Raw genomic sequence first — 12119 nt, forward strand, 5'->3', positions numbered from 1 at the left:
ATGGCTGAGCGGAATTCAAAATGCCTATGGTACGAGCAGTTTTCCATGTCGTATGCTGTTTTTAAGTTTTTGTAAAATCTAAGTTTTCCTTCGTCTACGGATAACTTGTGAAAGAAACTTTGAATATAAATGTCATTCAGTCTTCTCCTTAACAATGTACAGAAATAGCCGTTGTCTATGATGTCGGTATTCCAGATGTATGAGTAGCCGCTGTTGTTAAGTATTTCCTTTACATGGTGAATTATGAGGCTGCGACTATTATCTTGTAAATTTTGTTGTGACAGAGAAGTGCATCTACTTGTAACGGATGTGAAGAAATGTTAAATTGTCTGAGTCGTAGCCAGTATTTGATAAATACACATCCTACCTTCAACTGTTCACTTGTGGAATGAACTGCCTACGAATGCTAAAGCCGTCCTTTCGATCAACACTTTCAAAAAAGAGCTGGACTCACTATTCAACAAGTCGACAAAATACTCCCATTTCTCTCATGGCCAAGGTCGTTCCGCAGTTCATCTTACAAGGCTCCGTCTAAACTTCAGTCGGTTAAACTACCATCTATTTCAACACCATTGTATTGATTATCCTACATGTAAATGCGGCTATCATTGTGAAACAACCGAACATTATCTACTACACTGCACACTGTATACTAGCCAAAGAAGTTCTTTGTTATCGGCTGTCTCAAATATTATAGTAGACCTAAAGCACCTCAACGACACTACTTTATGTACTTTACTGTTATCAGGATCAACATCTCTCTCACATCAACAGAACTGTAACATTTTTGATCTTGTCATTACCTATATCCATTGTACAGGCAGGTTCTCCTAATTGATTCAGCACCAACTTGTCTTGTTTAAATTCATTTTTCTGCCATCCATTTTGCACTTATGTATGGAATGTCGGTTACTAATTCTGTTTTATGCGTATGTTTCTTGAGTAGAAGGCTTAATATAAGCAATTTGTGCTTTCCGCCTCATACTCGCAAAATATATGTGAATAAATAAAAATTAAAAAAAAAAAAAATAAATACACATAGTTTGTGTCATATAGTAAATCACAGGTGGTGAGGAAATATGAAGAATATTTTCTCATGGATTAAATCAGCCCTCTCTCTTGAACCCTGACCTATGTGCTACTTGGATCCACTGTTATAAAAAAAAACAGAATTTAGTAGGAGCTGGTATTAACAATTATTTCAGAATGAAGGGCGGTTCAATATAAAATCAAAATAATAGTATATATTAGATGGCAACCTCTGGGGTGGTGTGGAAATGGGTGGCGCCATTGTAAGGGTTGAACTGCCGCCATTCTTAGACATAAGTTGCCCTCGAAATGTTATGAACCAAAGGTTTTGGTGTAGTACTACAGCCAGACGTTAGAGGCGCTTTTAGTTACACCGGGGGCTACCTGCATATCATAAAAACTATCCAAAATCTCTTGAGTTATGATGTAAAAAAAATCGCCAGAATGCGCACCCCCAAAAGCATTGAATTTTTTTGTTGTCAAAGGTTAAAAAGACACTGACAGCGCCAAAAACCTAATCTCTTTAGTAAAGGTAAGAACAGTTCAGTCCAACACTGTAGATGAATGTACGGTACGAGAAGTGTGTTACAATTTGTAGCCTCACTAAGTCCTCACAGTCTATCGGCCAATACTTCTTTGAGTCACTATCTTAAGTACTGATTTACCAGCCAGGCCCGTACTCCATCAGAGACTTGATTTCGAGGCTACAGCAGCCTTCTAGAACATTCGGAACAACACTTACGTCAGGATGTTGATATTGCGTGTGAAATTTTGGGTTATCTTTACCCTAATGGTAACAAATGTTATCACCCATCGGCGTCAACAAAGTACTTCAAAAGTGCTCAAGCTGGGCAAGGATTAAATACTACATAAACTGCCTATGAAAAACAAAATGCCTCTAGGGATATTTATCATGTCATCCCATCACCAAAAGCGTTTTTACTTCTTACTAATACATTTTGATAAAATGTTTTATTGCAAATTCATGCCCATGGGGCTAATTTTAAGTGAACAAAATCAAATATTCAAAAAGATGATCTAAATTCTAACATGCGAAGATTAACTGCTTGTATATAACGTAATATACAGAATATCGAGTACTATTCTAAAACCTACATTGCTATTGCGGGGTTTGACTTCTTTTTTGAAAACAGTTGAAAATGAAATGTCCCACATTTTCTATGATAGACTAATTCGATGATCTTAGCAGAAGATGGGTCTTTTGTAAGTTAAAGAAAAAGAAGAAAAGTTCGGTGTGATTTCGGACACTCTTTCAAACAGTGTGTTTCTTTCAGCATCGAATCAGGGATATTCACAGATAAAATGTGTTTCATTTTCAACTGCATTCGTTGTGCACTGCTTATGAATTATTTCATGAGCAGGTAGCTTTTTATATCTCCCTTTCTCTATTTCTAATGGGTGCCAACTAATTCTTAACTTACACATGGCTGAGCGGAATTCAAAATGCCTATGGTACGAGCAGTTTTCCATGTCGTATGCTGTTTTTAAGTTTTTGTAAAATCTAAGTTTTCCTTCGTCTACGGATAACTTGTGAAAGAAACTTTGAATATAAATGTCATTTAGTCTTCTCCTTAACAATGTACAGTAATAGCCGTTGTCTATGATGTCGGTATTCCGGATGTATGAGTAGCCGCTGTTGTTAAGTATTTCCTTTACATGGTGAATCATGAGGCTGCGACTATTATCTTGTAAATTTTGTTGTGACAGAGAAGTGCATCTACTTGTAACGGATGTGAAGAAATGTTAAATTGTCTGAGTCGTAGCCAGTATTTGATAAATACACATAGTTTGTGTCATATAGTAAATCACAGGTGGTGAGGAAATATGAAGAATATTTTCTCATGGATTAAATCAGCCCCCTCTCTTGAACCCTGACCTATGTGCTACTTGGATCCACTGTTATAAAAAAAAACAGAATTGAGTAGGAGCTGGTATTAACAATTATTTCACAATGAAGGGCGGTTCAATATAAAATCAAAATAATAGTATATATTAGATGACAACCTCTGGGGTGGTGTGGAAATGAAAAGAGGAGGATATAACAAGTTTATATTAGAAATCAAATAATGTGAAATAATTGTTAACTTGACATCACAATCTCCACGCGAAATTACTTTTAATATTATAATCAGCATTTCTAATTTCATATTATCATTGTCAATGTCTACATGTGGATAAAATCTACGGGGTTATCGATAAGTCCTCGGCTTTACCGAGATACAACAAGGCCCCCATTCCACTTGACGGCGCTCTCACGGCGATGGAAAATTCGCCCCATCGCCGTGAGAGCGCCGCGATGGCAGAAAAAGATGCTCTAGTGGAATCTCTAATGCGACGCCAGCGCGCTCTCAGCGCGACGGAAAACTCAAAGGTCAGCAATTTTTATGAGCTGCCAAAGACTTTAAAGATTACTTAACGAATGTCAGAGATAAAGAACGAAATTTCTTACTTTTTGTGTATTCTATTGTCTACTAAGTCATACCTTTTCGTCTCACGCAATTTTAAATTACAAAATTAAGGCTGTAAACAAATCCAATTTCGTTCACTGTACAGGGCTCAGCGTGAGTCTAAGATAACCCATACGTTTGAATTGCTGTTTAAAAAAAATCAAATTTGCCGTGTAACTTGTTCAAAATGAATATCATTATCATGCCACGTTATTATCGAAAATTATACAATAGTGAAACGATTTGATCTATTGACAATAAGTCTTCCATAATCTCAATCTACAGGTTAAGAACATGAAAACTAAAATGTTATTCTCTTGAAATTTAAAAATAAGTCAAGACATAATAAACCTTTGTGTTCTTGATTATTCCATCTCAAGTTAATTCATTGTAAATCATTGGCACGTTTTGAACATTTCTCCGAGTTCTTTCTCGTGAATTTGTGTTATATCTAATATGAAGAAATCATGTGATTCGAAGCGCTGAATAAAAGCATTGTATGTGTAGTTGTTCATATTGTATTACCCATGATTTTAATTAGGAAGTGATTCATGACACAAAAGTATGATTTGACAAAAAAATTCACAAAAATACACTTCTTCAAGAATAAAGATTGTATGAACTATATATGAGAGCGCAGCGAGAGCGCGGTGAGATCGCCGTCCTAGTGGAATGGGGCCTATCATATACCATTGTTTAGGCCCCCTTTCCACTTGACGGCGCTCTCACGGCGCTCTCGCTGCGATGGAAAATTGGCCAGAGCGCGGTGAGAGCGCCGCGACGCCGGAAAAAGCTGCTCTAGTGGAATCTCTCCGGCGACCCCAGCGCGCTCTCACCGCGACGAAAAACTCAAATGTCAGCATCTTTTTATGAGCTAACAAAGTTTCGAAAGATTACTCAACGAATTTCAGAGATAAAGAACGAATCTTTTGACGTTTAGTGTATTTTGGTATCTTTGAAGTCATCCATTTACGTGTTACATAACATTCAAGTATAACATTCAAGTATAAAATCAAGGCTGTAATCAAATCCAATTTTGGTCACTGTACAGTCACTCAGACTGAAATATACACGTTTGTCTTGCTGTTTTTTTCTTAAATCTGTCATGTAGCTTGTTCAGCATAAATTTATCATGCCACGTTATTAGTGTAAATCATACAACACTGAAACACTTCAATTTATTGAAAATGGGACTTAAACGTACTAAATGTGCAGATGAAGAACAAGAAAACATAATGTCATCATGTTGAAATTCAAAAATATGTTGAGAAATGATAAACCATTGTTCTTTAAACCTTGCTTATTACAACTCAGTTTGTTGAATTGTTCATCACCGGTACATTTTGGACATTTCTCCGCTTTCTGTCTATGTCAAATATACTTCTTCACAAACTGCGCAGTTGAGAGCGCAGAGAGAGCGCGGTGAGAGCGCCGTCCTAGCTAAATTGGTATCATAAATCACTGTTGAGACCTATTGCGCTCACCGCGCTCGCTGTGCGCTCTCTTGGCGCTCACGGCGCTCGCTGCGCGCTCTCTCTGCGCTCATAGTTGGATCGCCGTCCACGGCGCTCTCACGGCGACTGTTTTGAGCAGGTTCAAAACAGTCGCGGTGGTGATGGCGACCATGGCGACCATGGCGCTCCCACCGCGCTCTCTTCGCGCTCTCATGGCGACCTTGGCGATCCCACCGCGCTCTCACCGCGCTCTTCCAAATTTGAGGTCGCAGAGAGAGCGCCGCGAGAGCGCCGTCCTAGTGGAAAGGGGGTATTAAGGTCCCCTCTCACTTGACGTGCGGTACGCTTGCGGCATTTCTGCGTTCGTTCACTGCGGCACTGTTGTGTTAATTTCGCCGATTTTGTCTTGCACTCACACTGACGTGCGGCACTGTTGCGTTTCTAAACTAAATGAACATGTTATTGACAATTGCAGCGTTGTCAATTTATGACAAATCACCGTAAAATGATGAGAATGCCCCAAAATGAGATTTATAATGAAAAGATTTCCCTTATGATAATGAATTATATGGTACATATGCTATAAATAACCTTGAAAGACTTTTACAGTAAAGGAAATGACCCAAATGAACGGACACGAACTATATACCAGATTTCACTCGATGTGTACGTTTTGCACCATGTAACGTTATGTGTAATTATGTATGTTTATATGTTTATTCACCAATTTTGCAAATTTCTAAAATGAAAATGTTTGATATTTCATACTTTTTTTGTATGACGCGGAGTATTTTCATTGTCGGCGGATGGCTTGCCAGCCTATTGATGTCTAAGTCTATCATATTTGTAAAAAGTGAGAAAAATATGGCCCATGAGTCTGAATGACTGCAATTTTGTATTTTATCGGTGGCAGGCTACCAGCAATGATTAGCTTGTAACGTTATAACGCAAACGCAAACTCGTTATCATCCAACATAAATAATTTCTTTTTGAACGTTGTACGATAACCTTTATCTCTACATCCGTAGTTTAATCGATAAACCAGTTACTTAATTTTTGTTTTCAAGTATAAAATACTGACCTACTTTCCATTAAATAAATCAAAAGATGTATTTTTAAGTTAACTCTGAATACGGATACAAGGTAAGTTTTCTGCAATTCGCAGTGTTTTAACTGGATCAAAAACCGCTGTAAAATTATTAGAAATGCATCTAAAATAGTTTTTCGGTGATAAAATGATGTTTACTTTTGATTCTTGGTGTAAAATAGGCAAAATATATCCTTGATACTGTTTGGGGCATGGTGGCGGCACTGTTGGGGCACCGTTGCGGCACTGTTGCGGCACTGTTGCGGCACTGTTGCGGCATCTTGCCACTTGCGTTATTTTTAAACTTTTTAAAAAACGTCGCGCTTGCTTGCGGCACTTCTAGGTTTGCTTGCGGCACCTCTAGGTTTGCTTGCGGCACCTCTAGGTTCCGTGGCGGTACATCTGCGTTTTCGAACGCAGCAATGCCGCAAGCGTGCCGCACGTCAAGTGAGAGGGGGCCTTAAGCCATATTGTCGCTCTCCGCGCTCTCTTGGCGCTCTCATGGCGCTCTCATGGCGATCATTGTTGCATCGCCATGCTCGGCGCTCTCACGGCGATGGTATGGCAGGGCTCCATACTATCGCCGTGGTGACGGCGCTCTCGCGGCGATGGCACTCCCACCGCGCTCTCATGGCGCTTTCACGGCGCTCTCACCGCGCTCCCATGGCGACCTTGGCGATTTCACAGCGCTCTCACCGCGATGGTCAAATTTGCCATCGCCGTGAGAGCGCCACGAGAGCGCCGTCCCAGTGGAATGGGAATATAAGTACAGCTCAGATTTTGAAACGTAGATGTCAAGTATAAAGTCTTATAAAAGATATGCACCAAAATTCAAATTATTGTGATCTTTACTTTGCAGGCGACACCCAGTAATGTTAGGTAAGGGAGAAGGGAAAAACGTGGACAATTGACGTCGACCTGACCTGAGGTGTACGGGTCAAATTGCGCTGCTGGAAGTCAGACACCCAATTCTTTTTGCTTGAAATAGGAAGAGAACCATTATCAAACATTTTGACAATGTCTTTTGTTAATTTACGGCATGGGGAATTTTCTTTCTTTATTCACACATAACATGGCTTACAAACAAATATAAATACAGAAATGAAGGACATGCGGGGGGTGGGCAGAAGCCTATGTGGCTTTTCTTGGGCCTCCCCCAGAACTAAGTCACAGAAATAATAATTATTCATAATTAAATTGAACGAAAAATGCACATAAGTTGAAATCATTATGTGAAGTATACTTATGGAATAGAAGTTATATTACAAATGATGAAATGAAATAATAAATACAAAACAAAATTTGAAAAATCACATACAAGTAAGTCGGAATTTGACAAAAAAAGGTAGGATCTCTAAGTCTTTGAACTCGCCCACACATGTCTGATCACAATTCACACCACTTTTTTCTCGCCACTTACCTTCGGATTTGCAAGAAACGAATGCCGGGAAAGTAATGACTCCGATTATCTAAAATTTGGAGGATATTGATAAAAGGCTTCACACTATGAAGTTGTGCCTCAAAATCTGAGTTGTGCTTGTTATTTCTGGGTCAGGCCGAGAACTTATTGATCACCCCTCGTACATACGGGTTGTACAGACTTGTGCCTCAACACAACAACACGGCGGTCAGGGAGCGGCGCCCCTGCCCACTGAGGAGCCAAAAGCCACCAGCCACAAATCAGCCCCACAAACCTGCACCTAGAAAATGACCCCCTTCCCTAGTGCCTAGAGTCCTCAACATAATGAGGTTTGGCGCTTGAACGAAGAAGAAGAAGAAGAAGAAGAAGAACTTATACATGATGCTTGTATGTGGGTCCCGTATTTAGATGGTTTTGTGATACCTGTTGCCTAAATGTTTAAGACCACAGCAAAACGCACCGAATGAGGAAGTAAATCTGCAGCAGCAGCAGCACAGAATAGGTCAAGTTTTACTGATCTGATGAAGCAATCGGCTCTGAGAGGTTAACTTTGCAACAAAAGGCCAGTAGGACAAGGGTTAATGTTTGGACAAGGTACGTTTCGTAAGGTGACTATTGCATCATATTTCTGCCTAGAGACAGGCACCGAAAATGAACATTCCCACGGGCAACGGGGACAGTTGACGTTTTCGTACCCTGTAGGGGTTCTTCCAGCTATGAATCCATGACAGCGCACGTTTTCAAAAACGAGTGTTGTGATAGGTGCATTTGCAAAGGTAACAAAACCCCTGACAAACAGCGCTGAAAACATAATCTTCTTAGTGAAGTTAACAAATCAAAGGTAACAAAACACCCGACAAACAGTGCCGAAAATATAATCTTCTTAGTGAAGTCAACAAATCAAAGGTAGCAACAGTTTGCTTATACAACACTGTATCTGGATGTACGAGTAGTGCGCACACTTTTAAAATTGTGTATAGTACTCACATCCTATCGGCCAATACTGTATATTTGTATTAATTGTCCGTCAGGGACTTACTAGTAAGTTCGAGCATACAACAGCCCCGTGGAGCATTCAAATTAGCACTTACGTCAGGATGTTGATCTTGCGTGGGACATTTTGGGTTATCTTTACCCTAAAGGTAACAAATGTTATCACCAATAGTTGTCAACAAGGTACTTCAAAATCGCTCACGCTAGCCAAAGATTAAAGACTACATAAACTGCCTATGAAAAACAAAATGCCTCTCGCGATATTTATCATGTTATTCCACCACTAAAAGCGTTTTTACTTCTTACCATGAATGATAAATACGCGAACTAATTTGTGTCAGAATAGTATATATTAGATAAAAGACTCTGAGGTGTTGAGGGAAGAGACAAGAACCAAAAGTCAAAATTCCCACGAGGATTGAGGACACACAGGCCATGTTTTACATGTTGTCCTTCAAGCTATGACAGCACACGTTTTCAAAAGTGTGAAGTGCCAATGGTGCCAACCATTTCTATCTAAGGGGACAGCCTCTACTGTGAACATACAAATAACTCTTTGGAACTGGATCCCAAATAAGTATACCTTATGAAAAATCTAGGGATAGGAACAGTTATTTTCCTAATATTTGAATTCAAACTGAATTGTCTAGAACGTGGACTAAAAAAAGGAAAGATATAACTAAAAACCCCAACTCTCCCTCTCCACAGCAGACATTGGTATATTCCACACCAGTTACATGGGTGGATCTAAACTTAGATCTTTCCATTCCATTCATTCTGTTCTGGACAGAGGAGGAGACGACGAGACTAGAACAGACTTCGGAAAACTTCTTTTGAGGTATGTGCAATTGGATACTTTTCTTTTAGTTCTTTTGGCTTCAGAGTCTTAAGTTCATTCCCACTAGGGAAAGGTTTATGCAGCTTGAAGATGCACTGCATCAATTACTGCAGGAGAGTAGGAGAATTGGAAAATTAGTAGGGTGTTGCCGAGCTACGTGGACGGGGTCTTGGTTGGGCGGAGGGAGGGGGCGTGGTATACGTAGTTTGGTGGTGTGAGGGCCGCCTGGGATCCATTACGTGGACGTTGAAGCGTCGTGTGTTCTAGGCAACATTGCTAGATATAACCATTCTTATTATGTGTATTAAAGTGGTAGTGAATCGATTTTATTATCTTCATGAGTGCGAGGTCAGTACACATTTTACGAGACTGGTTAGTTTTTCTGTGCTACGAATTATTTATATGTTTAAAGTAAGTTGCATGTAGAGGCCTGGAGTCACATTCGGACATTTATGTATATACTTGTTCGTTGATGTTGACCATTGTGTCTTTATTGAAATCCCCTATTATCACTCGTCGTAGATTTTATTTCCGTGTGTTGTTGTTGGTCGGATATGTCAGCCCATAGCGTGTTATTAATTTTCCTATTACATTTGGTGAAACATCTGTAGACTAACAATCATATACTATTCGACATTTGTTGGTGAGGGCAATGTGGAAAAATACCTTGTTTACCAGTACATGCGATCACAGTTTCTAAAATATTTCATTTTACTGTACTCCGGTATATAGTTAAAGAGCAGGTATAAAGTTTCAGACTGTTTAGACGACAGTGAGAAATGAAGTGGCGCCTGTGAAGCTAGCTGCCGCCCTTTTATCTAGTTAGTGAGATGTTAGCGCCACAATCATCAATTTGTATAAAGATTATCATAAAAGCTGGCGCATCGATCAGGTAAAGGTTTGTTACTGATTCCGCCAGGGTGTGGTCAGCCTGCATTGCATTTCAATTGTAGCCTCCTGTTCTTATTTCTGTTAAGTTAAAGTAGGTTATGTGAAGGTATGAGGTCACCTTGTAAACTGTTGCTGCATTTCTAGATCCGGACTTGTTCAGAGTGTGATGTGTTGCACTACACAGTATACAATGGTACTAATCGTGGTGCTTACGCGTCTGAGATATCTTTACTGGTTCGCTCAGCCTGGCCAATCTTCATTTCATAGGTTTATAAGCCTTAACAGGGTTGAAAGCTGTTCAGAGTGTGATGTGTTGCTTAATGGTGATAAAGACGATGTTTCCGCGTTTGAAATATCTTTCCTGACTCCATAGGGTCTAGTCAGTTTTCATTTCGTAAGAGAGGGTTGAGGAAATGTAAAGACAAGTTCTTGGTCCATTTTTAAGGTTAAATTGTGATCCGCAGTTAACTTGTGGTGGCATATGGAAATAATCGTTACGGATTCAGTCAAGTTGTAATCAGCCTCCTTTTCAGAGGTTTTCCGGTCGTCTTGAGATTTTCCTTCTTTTTACTTACAACATGAAGAAGCACGGGGTCACTTTGAAATCTGTGTAGCCAGCTTGTCTTCATTTTGTTAACAGTTTAGATTGTGCTGTTGATAGCCGCAATTAAAAATGGTTGTAAAATCGTGATTTAATCAATTTTCTAGCTTGATTGTGTCCGTTACTGATTTCATTATGGTGCGATATACATTTCACTTCACTTCATAGTGTTTGATGCCACAGTTAACGTTACTTATGTTACCAATGGTTAAAATGGCAATGAAGCGATTTCTTCCGATTTTATTCATCAGTGCTTGGTCAGCCGCAGTTAATAATGGCTGTAAAATAGCAATTAAATGGATTTTTCACTTGTTTGCGTTCGTTACTGATTTTAATAGGGCGTGGTCAGAATACATTTTAGTTTCTGTTTAGTTTCTTGAGCTGATTTTTCTTTTTTTTTGTTGTAAAATTAAGTCGCATGAAGAGGCCTGGAGTCACCTCGAAATCTATGTAATTACTTGTTCTTTGATGTTGACCATTGTGTCTTTATTGAAATCCCCTATTACCACCCGTCATATATTTTTACATTTTGTTGTATTTTTGTGTTGGTTGTTGTTGGTCGGCTATGTCAGTCCATAGCGTGTTATGAATATTCCTATTACATAGGGTGAAAGATCTGTAGACTAACAAACATGTACTATTTGACTATCTGTTGTTGAGGGCAATGTGGAATAACATACCTCGTTTACTAAGTACATGTGATCACAATGTCTAAAATACTTCACTTTACTGTTCTGTTGTATATTCAAAGAGCGGGTATAAAGTTTCGGACTGTTTAGACGATAGTGGGGAATGAGTCGTCCGGGGATACGTTGCAAACTGTGAAGCTATTTGCTGCTCTTCTCTCTAGCTAGCGAGATGTTTAGTACCACAATCATCAATTTGTGTAAAGACAAAGCTGTAGAATCTCGTAAAATTATAAAGGTTTGTTACCGTTTCCGTCAAGTTGTCGTCAACCTGCATTTCATTTTTATTGTAGCCTGTTGTTTTTACTTCTGTTAAGTTAAAGTAAGGCATGTAAATGCCAGGGGTCTTTGTAAGCTGTGGTCTTGTTGCTGCTTTTCTGGACTTGTTCAGAGTGTGATGTGTGGAGCGACTTAAACAATGGTGGTAAAGATGGTGCTTACGCGTGTGAAACCTATTTATTGATTCCCTCGGCTTGATCAGTCTTTATTTCGAAAGTTTATTTTCTGCGATTTTGAGATTCAGCCATATGTAGAGCCCTGGGTCCCCTTGAAATCTGTATATTCTGTTGCTATTCTTTTGCATCAGGTTCGTTTCATAACCATTCCCGTCATGCCGTAAGATATTTGGCTTGACCGTTCCTACTGGTGTATT

General features: G+C 39.4%; 1 protein-coding gene across 1 annotated transcript in view; it reads left to right on the plus strand.

The window, feature by feature from the left end:
* Nucleotides 1–9204: 9204 nt before the first annotated feature.
* LOC118419450 (ATP synthase subunit beta, chloroplastic) overlaps nt 9205–12119 on the plus strand; it is a 48433-nt gene continuing 45518 nt past the window's right edge. The window contains exon 1 of the mRNA XM_035825829.1: nt 9205–9289. The gene's annotated coding sequence lies outside the window, so the exon portion shown is untranslated. The remainder of the gene's footprint in view (nt 9290–12119) is intronic.

The sequence above is a fragment of the Branchiostoma floridae genome, chromosome 1, assembly GCF_000003815.2.
Source record: "Branchiostoma floridae strain S238N-H82 chromosome 1, Bfl_VNyyK, whole genome shotgun sequence".
NCBI lineage: Eukaryota > Metazoa > Chordata > Leptocardii > Amphioxiformes > Branchiostomatidae > Branchiostoma > Branchiostoma floridae.